The sequence below is a fragment of the Ursus americanus genome, chromosome 27 (assembly GCF_024610735.1).
Source record: "Ursus americanus isolate L20-20 chromosome 27, mUrsAme1.1.p, whole genome shotgun sequence".
In the NCBI taxonomy this organism is placed as follows: Eukaryota; Metazoa; Chordata; class Mammalia; order Carnivora; family Ursidae; genus Ursus; species Ursus americanus.
In genome coordinates, this window is record NC_142153.1 from 24,208,483 (window position 1) to 24,224,416 (window position 15,934).

Sequence of the window (15,934 nt, forward strand, 5' to 3'; positions counted from 1 at the left end):
GTGTAGGTACCAGGACAAGGTCAAGGTGAGGCTGTGTGGGAGGCGGCTGTTCTGAGGCTAGAGGATTCTACAGAGACATCTTGGTGGACTCATGAACATAGGGATAGTAGCCGCTGCCATGGGATCTCACTGGAAGGCTTGGTAAAAGAGAAAAATAAAGATTCAGAAACAGAACCCTAAACACCTCCGACTTTTATAGGACGGATGGAGTATAAGAAGCCCACAACAGAAAACTGAGTGGGAGAGGATGAGGGCATAACTGTATTGAACATTCATTCATTCATTTCCTCAACAAAAACATACAGTGCACTATTTCAGGACCTGGGAATTCAGCAAGGATAAGAGAAACATACTTTTTCCCCTCAAGTTTGAATTTTGAGGAGAGACGAACGTTCAACATATAATTGCCCATTGACTGAATTACTCTTTGGAAAAGTATCATAAGGTGGCATAGAGCTTGCATGAGAGAACATGGCAGGACAACTGCACCCATTCCAGGGGATTCGGGAAGGTTCTTCCTGAATAAGTGAAGTTTGATCTGACTTCTGAAGGCTGAGCCAGCATTAGCTAGGTAAAGGGATGGCAAGGTCACCTCAGGCAGACAAAACTGTGTGTGGACAGGACAAGAGAATCAAGCATTCAAAGGATGGAAGGACTGATGGGGTTGAGAGGCAGAGGTCTTGCAGGACAGAGCCTTGAGAAGAAGCCGGGTGACTTAGGTAAAGCACACAGCCTAGGAGATTGTTCTCTTTATCCTACAGGAAGTGGGATATCTTTTTTTTTTTTTCAGTGCTACAGTAACTTTTTTTTTTTTTTAAGATTTTATTTATTTGCGAGAGAGAGAACACAAGAGAGAACGAGCATGAGGGGGGAGGCAGAGGGAGAGGCAGCAGCAGACTCCTCGCTGAGCAGGGAGCCCGACGTGCAGCACGATCCCAGGACCCTGGGACCATGACCTGAGCAGACCCTTAACCGACTGAGCCACCCAGACATCCCTACAGTACCTTTATTTAACAGAGGAACCAGGCTGCAATAGTCTGCATGACTGGAGCAGATGGAGATCATCTTTCCAAAGGGTGAAGCCTGAGCCCAGCTGGCAGCACACGGAGGTTAAAACCGAAGCCCAGATATCCTCTTTCCCGGCCGTGCCCAGCGCTGCCCGCTCGCGATGCGAGATGAGAGATCGCACAACCACACTCAATGAAGGAAGAGGTCCAACTGGGCAGAGGCGACATCCCGACAGCAGACAAACGCTCCTCGAAGAGGATGCGGAACCAAACGTGCAGTCTACCCTCCGCTATTCTCCGAAGAGCAAGGCCAGTGGAGGGGAGGAGCGGGAGATCATGTTCTCCATTCTTCAAATAAGTAAATCCTACAGGATGGGGTTGGCGGTCCATCAAGCAGGAGACTAGGATGAAAATCTAGACTAGCTAGCGATCTCTGTGCCTAAAGAAAAGAAGAGCAATGGTAAGGGAGAAGAGAGGAGTGTTAAAATGCCTGCAAGTATTAAAAAGAAGAGCCCCCTCTCTTTTTTTTCTTAAATAAGACAGGAAACGGCATCTTGTCTTTTCCTCGCAGCAGCTGCAGCACACCCGCTGGTTTTCAGGCAGCACGATCTCTGTAACAGGGGCTGTTGATAAGCTTGCTCGCTCGCTCGATTGCGGGGGGACAAACACGAGGCTGCCTGCGAATGTGAGAACTCGCTCTTCCCACAGTGCCTCTTACAGGTGCTGATCTCGTGCTGGATCTACAGAGGGGCCCCCAGCACCTTTAGGTGCTGCAGTTAAAGCTTCTGGAATATCGCAGTGGCACAATCGACTGGTTTTGGGGGGCTGTGTCTTCCTTCTACATGTAAAAACTCGTTTGGACCAGCTAGAGTTAAAGTATGAGCAGTAGTTTGGGTTTTGAGCCACAGAGTTTCAGACACCAGCCACAGATCCTCTGCCTGATTCCACTACACGTTCTTTTCTGAGAAACACATTCAGTGGTTGAGTGTTAAGTACTGTGGTTGAAAGACATGACCTGCTCGCCACCACCTGCCTCCTTCCTCCATGTGACTCGCACAGCAGCGGGGTCTGCAGGCAGGAAGGTTGTGTCTGTTCCCTCTCACCCAGGAAATTACTGGGGGACCTGGTGAATGGCACGGACAAGGTGGCCCACGTTGCCCGAGGTGACCCCTGTCGCAGAGATGCAGCCGTCCTTTGTCATGCAGATGAAGAACTCCTTGGTCGTCCGCTCCACCTGCTCAGGCTTCAGTCCTGTGAAACAAAACACGCCATCTGGTCGGTCAAGGGCTGCCAGCTGTGGGAGGAGCCCTCCTTCTCCGGGCTGGAGACCAGCTGAGTGCGCATGCTCGTGGTGCAGCCGGCCGCGCCTTGTACTTCCTGCCGCCATTGATTTGCAGGCCAGGGCCGGTCAGGATAGTTGAGGCAATCCATGCCCCGTTGATTAGAGGGTTGGAATACGCGGGATGGATTAAGAGTTTCCACTGTGACTCCGCCCTGTCGGCTTCAGCATCTCTACAGGCCACAGTGAAGGCTCCCACAGGCCCACCCATGTTCTTGGCCCAGGATTGGCAGAGACCAACATCAATGCCCTGGTCGATGAGATGGCGTACAGCCCACCATCCTTGTTACCATCACCACTGGGAAAGCCTTGGTCTACTATGTCAAAGAATGCAAAGAGATAGTTTTTCTTCACCACTGTCGCTATTTTCTTCCACTGCTCAGGGACAGGGTCCACTCCCGTGGGACTGTGGGCACAGGCATGCAGGAGAAGAACACTTTGCTGTGGCATTTTCAAAATGTCCTCTATAGCACCTGTGAGGTCAAAGCCGCATGTCTTGGGGTCATAGTATTGTTTTTTTTTTTTTAAAGATTTTATTTATTCGACAGAGATAGAGACAGCCAGTGAGAGAGGGAACACAAGCAGGGGGAGTGGGAGAGGAAGAAGCAGGCTCATAGCGGAAGAGCCTGATGTGGGGCTTGATCCCATAACGCCGGGATCACGCCCTGAGCCGAAGGCAGACGCTTAACCGCTGTGCCACCCAGGCACCCCTGGGGTCATAGTATTGTTAACCGTGGAGCTGCATGCCCGCGTCCCTGAAGATGGGTGTGTGATTTCTGCAGGATGGTTTGGACAGAAAAATATCTCGACTGAACTTTAAAATTCGTTGCAGAAAATTGGCTCCAATCCTCAAGGCCCCGGTTCCAGAAAGGTCTGCAGGGTGACATACCGGCTGCTTTCAACACTTGGGTGTTCTCACCCAGGGCTACTTCTGCAGATGCCTTAACAAAATTCAGCACGTCCTGCAACAGGCAGGTATTCTTTGTCCAAATTTTTTGCAGCAGTCTGGACACGAGTTGCCCATAAAGCTTTCCATTATCATCCCAGCAGGCACCAACCCCCGGATGCCTCTTTTTGCTGTTGGTGTCTCTCTTAAAGGCTTCTGAGACTCCCAAGATGGGATCTAGAGGCCCCATCTCCACATGGGTCCACCAGGATCTGGCTCCAGCAGAAGCCACAGCAGCAAGGTCTGGGTGGAAGGTGGTGGCGACCCTGGGCAGGATTCGACCAGGATGCGGCAGGGCCATGGCAGCGGGAGGGGGTGGGGGGTGAGGGGAGGGAAAGCAGTGGATAGCTACATGGCAGGGCAGAGGGCCACAAGTGGGACGTCTTTAAGCAGGAGAATAACGTGATCATATTCTGACTTTAAAAGGTTAGTGTGATTGTGGTGTTTCTTTCCCATAGAAGTGTGTGTTCTACCTCTTCCCGAACATCTCAGGACACCTACCATACACTATGAGTACGTGCGGAATAGACACCTGACGGTGATGAAGGAGCAGAGAAACGAGCTGGGCAGACAATGTTCCTCCATGTCCTCTGGGTTCCTAACAGCCTTAAAGTTCCCTAAGCACTTCTCTTTCTTCTTCAGCCAATATTGGTTGAAGGGAATCCCATCTGTAGAAATATTCTTCGTCATCTGCACTTTGTTAAAATAAACTCGTTTCTTTCTGTTTATGTGCTGCCTAGAAATCAAGTAGAGTCAACGATCAGTTTCCCTCCTCTGTGGAACAATTACTGACTGAGCACCTGCTAGGTTCCAGGCATTGCACTTGGCTTTAGGAGGAGTCCAAATCACCACACCAACAACAAGGTCACTTCAATAACAAGGGATGATCATATTTTATCAAAAGTTCATACGTAGTAGTTATTCGGGGGGTACTCTTAAAGTATTTTCCAGTAAGAAATAAAGTACAAATGACAGTTCAGTTTTCAAACCAGTCCAGAAAATCTTATGTAACTTTATGGTAGTAACTAAAGAATGAGCTCAAGTCCCTTCTCTCTCTCTCTCTCTCTCTCTGTGTTTGTCTGTCTGTCTTGATGGTAAAGAGGTTGCACAATGTTTCTTTTCTACATATGAATTTCTAGCTAAAATTCTGAAACAGATGAGGTTTACCTCTGGTTTCCTTCCATTTCCTTTCTACACTCTGTCATAGTGGTGTCTTCCCTGTAGACCCCCGCGCCTCCCGCCTTCTCCTGCAGCCCGGCCTTGAACTAGCCCCCTGCCCATGTGCAGCTCCGCACTCAGGACAGCCCATCCCCCAGAGGTGTCCTGTCTGTTTGGACAGACGCACTTGTATCACCTGGCGTGAAAACCAAATACATGGCTGGGTGGAGGTGGGCTTAGAGAAAAGGAAGTGCAGAGGACTAAGGGATTTACAGTCTACAGGGAAGACAGACATCAAACAATTACCTAATTATAATTGGGATAAGGATAAGACGTTTAGGGTGCTATGAAAGCATATAATACAACCAAGGCTGGGATTAGGAAATGCTCACTGAGAAAATCGCATTTAAGGTGACCCATGAAGCATGAATAGGAGTCTTTGTATAACATAGAGAAGTCCTATTCTTCCATGTGAGCTCCTCTTTTGTTCTCATCTAAATCCCTGGTTCTTCCATAAATGTCCTGGGCTCCAAAAGCACCATCGTTACCAGATCAACCCCAGGACAAGTACACTGACAAGGCGTCAGCTGCCCTGGACTGGGAGCCCCCAGGGGAATCATGTCCACCATCTACACCCTTCTGACCAAGAGTCAGATTAATTGTGTCACCCAGGGAGTCTAAACTGCGTGTGTTAAGAAAACAGGCTTCGGAGTCGAGCCACAATGGCTTCAAATCCTGAGCCTACCTAAGGAGCCAGACAACTTTGGAAGCATTACTTAACCTCTTCAAGCTCCAATTTCCACCTCGATAGAAAACATGGCTGCCTTTTATTTTTGTATCGATAGGATGATTTGACTTCAATAAGCAGAAATCCCTGCTTAAACCGGCTTATACAATAAGGAGATGTATCGTCGTCACAGGAGTGGTGGTAGATCAGAACCCTGGTTACACTTCTCTGAGATTCTCTCAGTCCACCCCTCTCCTTGTGTGAGCTTCAACCTTGGGCAAGTAGCAAGAGTCCAGGAATGAGATTAAAGGTCATCATGGACTAAAGAAGAGAAGTTTCCTTCCATGGCTCTCTCTTAGGAGTAAGGTTACATTCCCAGAACCTCTGACACCTTCTCCATCAAGCTCTGTTGGCCAAAATTTGGTTATATGCTTCTTCCTGAGACAGAAACGGTCGAAAGGAATGGAAGGATCCTCAGACAAACCAGAGCCAGCCTCATGCTGAGCACGAATCTTACAGACCCAACGCTTCAGAAACCAGTAGTCCACTTGGGCCCTTCAAGCTTTCTGTCTCCAGCTTCCTTCTGCAAACATAACCAGCATGCCCCACAGATCCCTGCTCTGCCCAGCCCACCCTCAACAACAACTCACCCTGAACACTGGATCCCAACAAGAGCTCTGGACAATGGGGACCCCCTTCCATCTTGGAAAAGCCAGCCTCAGACTTTTTCAAAGCCTTCTACTAGGCAAATCTAGAGCAACCCTACAGGAGAAAGCCTGCTGGTGGTGGTGGGGTTGGTGTTCGTTCCGAACTATTTTAGTTCTTCAAAATGCAGTCAGCATGACCTCAGGTAGCTGCCTCCTGATACTCTCCCTCGGCACTTCGCCTCTTCTAGTTTGTTTTTCTAACCCATTTGGCACCTTACCTTAGTTTCTACTTGTTATCCGGCCCCTGGGATTGCTGACCCAGTGTAGAAAGTTTGTTTTGGCTCTGACCTTGCATTCCTCTGGGGACGTGACTTTCAGTATTTACCTGTCTCTACATGGTACCGCAACTGCCAGCAACAGGTGCCTCATTCTTCGGCCCCATCCCGACCCACAGACCGAGGCCAGTCCCGCCTGCCCCAGGAAGGCGATGACAGGAGGGAATTCTGTGCCGGAGACTCATCTCTCCCTCCCCTCCACCCCGTGAACACTGCTTCTTCAGGGCTCTGCACATGTAGGAGGAAAGCAATCTGGCTGAATCGATTGCATCTTGTGTGTGAATTATTAATACCTGTTGCACCCTTAAGCTTGTATTTTAAGCCTATTTCTGGGTTTTATTTTTGAATTTTTATTATTTATTTATTTATTTTAGGGAGGGGGCAGAGGGAGAGGGAGAGAGAGAATCTTTTTTTTTTTTTTTTAAGATTTTATTTATTTATGTGACCGAGATAGAGACAGCCAGCGAGAGAGGGAACACAAGCAGGGGGAGTGGGAGAGGAAGAAGCAGGCTCATAGCGGAGGAGCCTGATGTGGGGCTCGATCCCATAACGCCGGGATCACGCCCTGAGCCGAAGGCAGACGCTTAACCGCTGTGCCACTCAGGTGCCCCAAGGGCGAGAGAGAATCTTAAGCAGGTTCCACACCCAGTGAGAACCCGCCACGAGGCTCGATCTCAGGACCCTGAGATCACGACCTGAGTCAAAACCAAGAGTTGGACGCTTCACCGACTGAGACACCCAGGTGCCCCTATTTCTGGTTTTTAGAAGTAAGCAAAGGTAACAACATAAAGCAAAGTGTTCAGTGTTGGGGGTAGAAGATGTTTCAGGCCGGTAGAAGTCACTCCTTCCTGGGAGGTGAAGCCTCCCCAGGTTTACCCTCAGCTGCCTCTATTTTTACATTGCTTACTCTACTTCTGAAATCACGGAGCCCATAAATGTTTCCGTTTTTCGAATGACTTCTATGGTCGTCACAGTGGGTACACAGATAAGGGAAAATACGCTCCATTTTCTGTGTGTGCCTTGGACTATGGAGTTATGTGCTTCCCATTCTAGCTCTGATTATTACCTCTGTGTTTTTCTGTCTCACTTAATAGAAGAGCTCCGCAGAATGAAAGGCAAGAAGGGGAATAAATTAGACTTATCTTAAGAAAGGAATGTTAGGTTTTAAAGTGTAAAATAAGTACTTAATTGTGTCTTGAATTTTAGTACAGTACCCCCCCCCCCCCCCGCTTGTCTGTGGAGGATACATTCCAAGACCCCATTGGATGTCTGCAACGAAGGCTGGTACCAAGCCCTATATATACTATACTTTTTTCCTATACACATGTACCTGTAATTAAGTTTAATTTATCAGTTAGGCACAGTAAGAGATTCACAACAGCAAGCAATAAAAAAACCCAATTGTACAATATTTGCAATATACGATTATTACAATATATTAAAAATTATGTGAATGTGGTCTCTCTCAAATATCTTATTATACTGGACTCACCCTTCTTCTCGTGATGATGTGAGATGATAAAATGCCTACATGATGAATAGAAGTGAGGTGAGTGACGCAGGCGTTGTGATGTAGCCTTATGCGACCTTGACCTTCTGAGGATACATCAGAAGGAGGAGCGTCTGCTTCCTGACCTTGGTTGACCAACTGTGACTGAAACCACGGAAAGTGGCCTTTAACCCCAATCCCTGGTGCTTGGAATTTCCTGGGTACTGGGAGTGCCTTTGGTTCAAATGAGGAGACCCTGGGTGGCCCTGGACAGCTTCAGGATGGGGGCAGGTCACCAGAAAGATCACACCGTGATCAGAAGCTTGGACGTTTCGGGGTGCCTGGGTGGCACAGCGGTTGGGCGTCTGCCTTCAGCTCAGGGTGTGATCCCAGCGTTATGGGATCGAGCCCCACATCAGGCTCTTCCGCTATGAGCCTGCTTCTTCCTCTCCCACTCCCCCTGCTTGTGTTCCCTCTCTCACTGGCTGTCTCTATCTCTGTCAAATAAATAAATAAAATCTTTAAAAAAAAAAAAAAGGAGCTTGGACGTTTCATCTCCATGCCGCATTCTCAAGCGAGGGAAGAGGGGCCAGAAACCAAGTGAATAATTAATCATATCTATGTGATGAAGCATCCATAAAAGTCTCTAAAGTGTTCCAGAGCTCCTGGGTTGGTAAACGCATTCATGTGCTGGGAGGGTGGCACGTCCTAACTCCACGGGGACAGAAACTCCTGTGCTTGGGACCCTTTTGGACCATCCTCTGTATCTCTTCATTTGCGTCCTTTAGGATATTCTTTATTATATCACAAACTGGTAAATGTCAGTGTTTCCCTGAGCTCTGTGGGACATAACAGCATATTGTTGAACCTGAGGAGGGTCACTGGAACCCCCAATTTGTTGTGGCCGAATCAGAAAGAAGTGTGAATGACCCGGGGACCACTGCCTACAGTCAGCATCTGGAGTGGGGCTGCCTTGTGAAACTGAGCCCTTAACCCGCGGGGTCTTCTGCTCACCCCAGATAGACAGGCTCAGAGCTGAGCTCAATTGTAGGACACCCAGCTCGTGTCAGAGGATTGGTCAATGTGAGAACACCCCCCCCACATCCGCTGTCAGAAGTGGGGTGAGTGCAGAGCAGAGGAATAGAGTTTTCCTTTCATTTAGTAACGGGTGGTTATCAGGGTCATTACCAGATGCTGTCTGGTTGTACACATGGACCACATGTCGCTCCCTGAGTCAGAGATGCATATGAAATTGTGTGTGATTTGGGGGACTCTAAAAATGGAAAAAAATATCTGTAATTAACCATTTACCCGCACTTCTCACCAAACCTGTCCTTGAACAGCAGAACAGGAGCCTCTGAAATGATCCACACAGATCCTTCTTTCGACAACTGCCGAGTCTGGGTCAGCAGGAGTGACTCCAGATGTTGTTATAAAGCTGACTCATGAGAGGTTTGAATAAACTGACACAACTTCTCACAATACATCAGATCTGTGTAACTCTCATAACATAAATGGATAGGACAATACGAGGGCAGCACAGGAAACAGACTTGCTTTGGGGTCTGATTTCGTGTCCAAATGCAAGGACACAGGGACATGACTAAAGTCGAGAAAATCTCCATGAGCCAACGAACCATTTTCCAGGAGCTGCTGAGGACCAGCGACAGCGAGTTACACAGGAGGACGGACGTGTCCGCCACTCTCAAGTCCACACCGAGGCCAGTATGCAAGTTTGTTTCAATCGGATGGGCTTCGAGTTTGAGAATAAGCACATTGTTGCTTAGGATGTTTATCTTCCTTCCTAAAGTGATACTAATTTTGTTATCGCAAAAAAACAAAAATGGATGATTTCTGGAACATTTATCTGTTTACCGCGGCAAAGCCAGGAAATAGGTCTATTGACATTCAAAATAAGAAACATATTTGCAGCTAGGGGGAGAAAAACAATAGGAAAAAATAGTTTCCAGAATTGAATACCTTTCAAGCGTTTATAGATACTTTGTTTAATTTGAAACACTGACAACAGTTAAGTCAAATGGCATTGTACTTTTTATTTTCTGTTCGAGAAGCACAGACTGAAAGGAGCCAAAAGACTGAGAAATTTAAAGCTACTATAAAATGGCCCTCATTTTTCTTAATTAAAGAGTGTGCTGTTCTGACTCAGAAACGGGCCTGAATCAGTGAATGTTTCATAAGAAATGTCATTTATGGCCACCCTTGACAGGGATAAGAGAATTAAATTAAAAGCCTTAAAGAATTTTAAAAAATTAATAAAGACTAATCACTTGGTGTTCATTCATTATTTGTTTATAAAGACTACCACAAGGGTCGTTTCCATTTTTTTTTTTCAATGCATTTGCTTTAGCATTTAATAAACACACCCGTTCTTTGCTTATCCCTGGCAATGCAGTCTGTCTGGAATGACACGAAATTCCAGATTAACGGAGTCCAAATTAATGAACTCTGTTGGCCTTGCCTGTATCAGGTCAGAGGTAATCAACTGCTGATTTGGGGGGGGGGGATTTTTTGTAACATTCCCAGAAAAAGAATTCGTAGCTGCCTGACAAAATGATGGCACATTTCTCCTGTGGCCGCCAGAGGTCTACTCACCACTACAAATACTCCAGGCCCTGCGGCTGATGCTGTGAGCCAAGACAAGCCGTGCGGGCAAACCCACCGGGAAGAAACACAGGCTCTCCGGCCATCCCCCAGACCGACTGAATCAGAGGCTACATTGTAACATCGCTGGGCATCGCTGGTGCAGGAAAGTTTGAGAAGCACCATTCTAGGTTACAGAAAGAAAACACTTCATGTTCTATAACTGATCAGAAGTAGCAGAATTGAAAACTCAGAGGATCTTGCCACCTAGTTCCAAGCTGGATCTCCTGTCACCAGATCAGCTGGTGACCACTCTCTTAAGGGCTCTCTTCTTAAAACCACTTAGCCCGAAGGAGCGCCTGGGGGGCTCAGTCGGTTGAGTACCCTACTCTTGATTTCGGCTCAGGTCATGATCACAGGGTTCTGGGATGGAGCCCTGAGTAGGGCTTCGTGCTGCGGGGCCTCTGCTTGAGGATTCCCTCTCTCTCCCTCTGCCCTTCCAACTGCTCACACACTCTCCTTCTCTAAAATAAATAAATATTCAAAAAAAACAAAAAACAAAAAACAATTGTCCTAAAGTGTTTCTTTTATGCAAACTCTATTCCCAAAAATTATCATAGTCATGAACGTTTCTTGTTTAAGCTCTGATTTATAGATATTTGGAGCTGAAAGGGCTCTTAGATTTTCTCATTGTACAGAAGAAAGCCCTGGGCAGAGGATTTTCAGAATATGGCAGTCTCAATGAGATTCCCCTTCCCTCCATTTCCAAATCCACAAGATTTGCCTCTCAAGAGCGAGGATCTACTATGGGTGTAAATGAGGCCCTGGACTCTCAGTGGGGACTCCCCGTCCCTGAAACTTCCCTTGCTAAGGAAGTAGTGCTGAGCTGGGTGAGCTCGGAGAAAGGCACTGGGCTAATCAATCAAGATGTAGACCCCAGGGGTAGGGTGTCCGCCCTATTCTACTTGAGAGTGTCCAGATTCCCCAGGGACATAAAAGTTTGGGCAAGTCTTCCCTGCCATGGGTGCTGGGAGAGCCTAGGGTGACCTGAGAACAGGGCTGCTTCCTAGGTGCCTCAGAGAGGACTGTCTGCCTCTGTACTAGGCTCACGGGGACGAGACCCCTTGGCCTGAGAGTTTCCTGATTTTTCGAGTAGCTCTAAAAAAATAGGCCTGAACTCCAGTTGGCCAATGGAGGGGAAAAAAAAAAAAAAAGAATCAGGGACCTAAAGATGTCCAGAAGCCAAAGAGGACAAATAGATTCAACAATCACATTGCACACCCAATGGAAGAGGCCTGCTGGATCAGACAGATGGGTCCCTAAGTTAAAAAAATTGAAAGAAGCACTTAGGAACAAAACTACTGAATAACAAACGAAAACCTCACTGATTCGGTGCATGAATGCAGAGGGTTGATGGTGATGGATGAGATCTGTGTTAGTGGCCTGCAAGACTGGGCACCATCCACAAGTCACAGAGTAAAACATGCCACGAGCTGGAAACCACAAGGTGACAGGGTGAGAATTTGGGAAATGGATGCAGGATACCAACCATTTGAATAATAGACATTCTAAAAGAAGAAAGAACATGCGAGGTAGAAGAAATAATTTTAAATCACTTAGGAAATTTTCCTAAGCCAAAGAAAGACAAGTTTGCAGAGTAAAAAACACTCAGAGTTTTTGGTTCGACTGATGAAATGAACACATGCTTAGTCATATCTGGGAAAAACAAGTTTCTAGGCTTTTCCTTTTTTGACTGTCGCTGGACTTCTTATCTGCAACACTGGAAGCTAGAGGAGATGGAAAGAACCCCCAGATTCCTATACTAGGCTTTTGCAGTTGTTTACCTGTTAAGGTGAGCGGAAGATATTCAAGGACATGCACTAATTCAGAGAATAAATCATAGAACGCCCCATCTGAGGTAAATACTCGAGAAAAAGCCCTTTCCAGACACCAATGAACTGGACAGAGACTTCAATACAAGGAAAGGGAAAGTAGGAAAGAATCAGAGATAAATAATGCATTGGTTTTTAGAAATACATCATTAAATATTAATGGTTAAGAATATAATGTGTAACATAAATCTTGCACACGGACCCTGAAGACAAACAAGCACACAGACAGTTGTTAAGTAAAACCCTATGTCCAACTATTTCAGCAAAGCCTCAGAATTAAGAGTGCAAGAGGAAGTAAAAACATTCCAGGGTTTAATTAGGGGGCTAGAGATGCCTGGAAGGAGGAGCAAAAGGGAAAATGAAAGAATTCTGAAGATTTCGTTCCATTAGGTTATGAGCAAAACATGATGAAATCAGAAAGAGGAAATCAGTAGGGAAAGAGTGGGTCTCGGTGGGAGAAACAGCTTTGAAATAATAGGGCAACAGAGGCACTCGGTTGGCTTTCTAGTGACCGGAAAAGCCAGGTCATTAGTTGAATGGCACATGATGGTAAAACTTCTAAATTAACAAGATGAAAATGGAATGCATAGCCCTATGATGAGACCAATAAAAGTAAGAAACGAAAACAAGGAAAAACAATGTTAAGCGAAAACTGTAAAGTATCAGAAAAGGAATAGGGTTTCCTTTCCTCTGCGTTATTTGCCTTTTTGTCTGGCACTTGTCTTCCTTCTTAAACTAGATGCGAGCTCATATATTTCCTTCTTCTTGAAAATGTAAGCATTTAGGGCTTTTTTTCCCTTTTCCTAAGTATGGCTTTAACTGCAATGATATGTAGCATTTACCTTTCTTTGTAATTCTATTTTCTAAAAAGTTGAGACTACTTTTGACCCGCTGATTATTTATTCTTATTTCTCCAAACCAGGTTCTTTGAGGGATGCAGTGAGGCATGACCTTTTTGGTATTGGTGTCTGATTTAATAGTGCTGTGGTCAGAGATTGTCATCTCTATGAAGCAGATTCTGTTTTATTTTTTTAAGATTTACTTATTTTAGAGAGGGAGAAAGAGAGAGTGACACAAACAGGAGGGGCAGAGGGAGAGGGAGAGAGAATCTCAAGCTGACTCTGCATGGAGCACAGAGCCTGAGATGGGGCTCGATCTCACCACCCTGAGATCACGACTTGAGCTGAAAATAAGAGTCGGACGCTTAACCGTCTGCGCCACCCAGACGCCCCTCTATATGAAGTAGACTTTAAAAATTGTTTGTTGATAGTGGCTTTATGGCCCCAAATATGATTTTTTAAAAAAAGATTTTATTTATTTGACAGAGAGAGAGACAGCCAGCGAGAGAGGGAACACAAGGAGGGGGAGTGAGAGAGGAAGAAGCAGGCTCCCAGTGGAGCAGGGAGTCTGATGTGGGGCTCAATCCCAGGACCCTGGGATCACGCCCTGGGCCGAAGGCAGAGGCTTAACGACTGAGCCACCCAGGCGCCCCCCCAAATATGATTTTTAGATATAATGACCGTTTGATCAAGCTTGCTTTTTCTTGCCTGCTTAATCCATCAATTGCTACAGAGGTAGTTTTGGAATCTCCCACTGTCATGGTACGTAAATTTCATATGTACATTTCCTCTTGTAATTCTTCCAAATTTTGCTTTATATATTCTGAGGCTATTTTATTGAATCTATACAAATTTAGAATTGCTGTAATTTCCTAGTGAGTTGAAACTTTTATCAAATGTAGTGATCTTCACTGTCATCAATGCTTTTGCTTTAAGGTTTCTTTCATCTAAGATTAAAATGGCCATCCTACTTTTGTCTTTGTAGAATTTGCCTCATAATTCCTTCCCCTATCTTTTTTTATTCAACCTTACTGTGCTCTGAAGTTTCTTATAAACAGAATGTAGCTGTATTTTTCTTTAAAAAAAAAAAAGATAATGTATTTGAGAGAGAGGGAGTGTGCAAGCAGGGAAGAGCAAAGAGAGAGACAAAATCTCAAGAAGATTCCCCGCTAAGCATGGAGGTTGACATAAGGTTTGATCTCATGACCCTGAGATCATGACCTGAGCTGAAATCAATAGCCAGATGCTTAACCGACTGAGCCACCCAGGAGCCCCTGTAGCTGGATTTCTGAAAAAATCTGGTCTATTTTTATCTTTGGACTGGAGATATTCGTCCACTTATAATTACTGTGCTTATTATTTCATACTTTCTAATTGTTGTCCCCCCTCCCATCCTGACCCATCTAGGTTTATCTTCCTTTAATGCTTTTCTTAACCTCCTTTGGATTACGTTTTTGTTCCATACCTTAATATTGTCTTTCTAGTATTTTCTAAGTAATACTTTGCTTCTATTTTTTAGTAGTGACCCAGAAAATATAACATGGATATTTAATTTAGCAAAATGTAAAATTAACCAATGGCTTTACCCTCCTCCAAAAGCATTAAGAGTCTTAATTAGTTTTTTAAAAAATTTACCTCCCTTCTGGACTTCTTTGCTATTTTTGCACAGAAATTTAGATCTATCTAAATTTTTGTAGCCTTATACATTAGGCATTATTATTATTATTATCAGTCAATGTTAATTTTCTTTGTTGACTTTTTTGCATCTCAGACTTTTTCTGGGCTCATTTTCCTTCTCTCACAAGGAATTTACTTTCGAAAGGGTCTGCTGATCATGACTTTTCCATTTCTGCTTATCTAAACGTCTTTTTTTGACCTTTATTATTATTTTTTAAAGATTTTATTTATTTAAGAAAGAGAAAGCACACACAAGCAGGGTGGAAGGGCAGAGGGAGAGGGACAAGCAGACTCCCCACTGAGCAGGGAGCCCAATGAGGGGCTCAATCCCAGGATCCTGGGATCATGACCTGAGTCAAAGGCAGACGCTTAACCAACCGAGTCACCCAAGTGCCCTGACCCATGTTATTAAAAGAGATTTTACTGATATGCAATTCTAATTGAATAATTTTTCAGCACTTTGAAGATATTATCCAATGTCTTCCTGACTCTCCTCGTCCTTGCTGTCGATTAAATTGTCATTCTGTTATAGATTTGGTAACCAGGCACCAAATCTGCCTATTGCAGAACCAGATTCACCTGTTGATTTGGTCTCCTGTTTGGTTAGCATCCCCTTTCCTTCTCAAAAGTATCCTGCTTTGGATGATAAATTTTGTAGTTAGCCAATTATTGGGCAATCTATCCTTTCCCTCTGGCTACTTTTAAGATAGTCTTTCTTTATCTGTAGAGTTCTGCAATTTTGTTATATATCTTAGTGTTGGATTTCTTTCTATTTACCCTGTTTGGGGTTGGTTGGGTTTCCAGACTCCTAAGACACGGTGTTTCCATCAGTCCTAGACAATTCCCAATCACTAACTTTCCAAATTCTTCTTTCTTCCTGTCTCTGGTTTCTCCTTTAGGAAGCATTAGACATATTTTAACATTGGCCAATTTTGCTCCACTGTCCACATCCCTTAATTGCCCAGATTTTCCATTTCCCTGCTTGTCTCTGCTGTCATCTGGGAAATGTCACCAGCTCTATTCCGCCCATCATCGACTACGTATACAGTCATTAAGTCTCCAATTTCCAGGTTTTCATCTTAACGTATTCATTGGTTCTTTTTCACATCAATCTGGTCGATTTTCATAATCTCTTATTACAGTGTCGTTCTTTCAATTTGCCTTTGTCTCCCTGTAAGCATACTAAACATACTTATTTTATACCCTTCGATAATTCCAATATCCATCATTTTTGCATATCTGACTCTACAGCTTCCTGTTTCTGCTGAATCTTCCTTG

The 15,934-nt window shown here is 45.1% G+C and overlaps 1 pseudogene; it reads right to left on the minus strand.

Annotated features, from left to right (window-relative positions):
• Window positions 1–1,387: 1,387 nt before the first annotated feature.
• On the minus strand, window positions 1,388–3,593 carry LOC123800915 (aspartate aminotransferase, mitochondrial-like; annotated as a pseudogene).
• Between the last annotated feature and the right edge of the window lie 12,341 nt (window positions 3,594–15,934).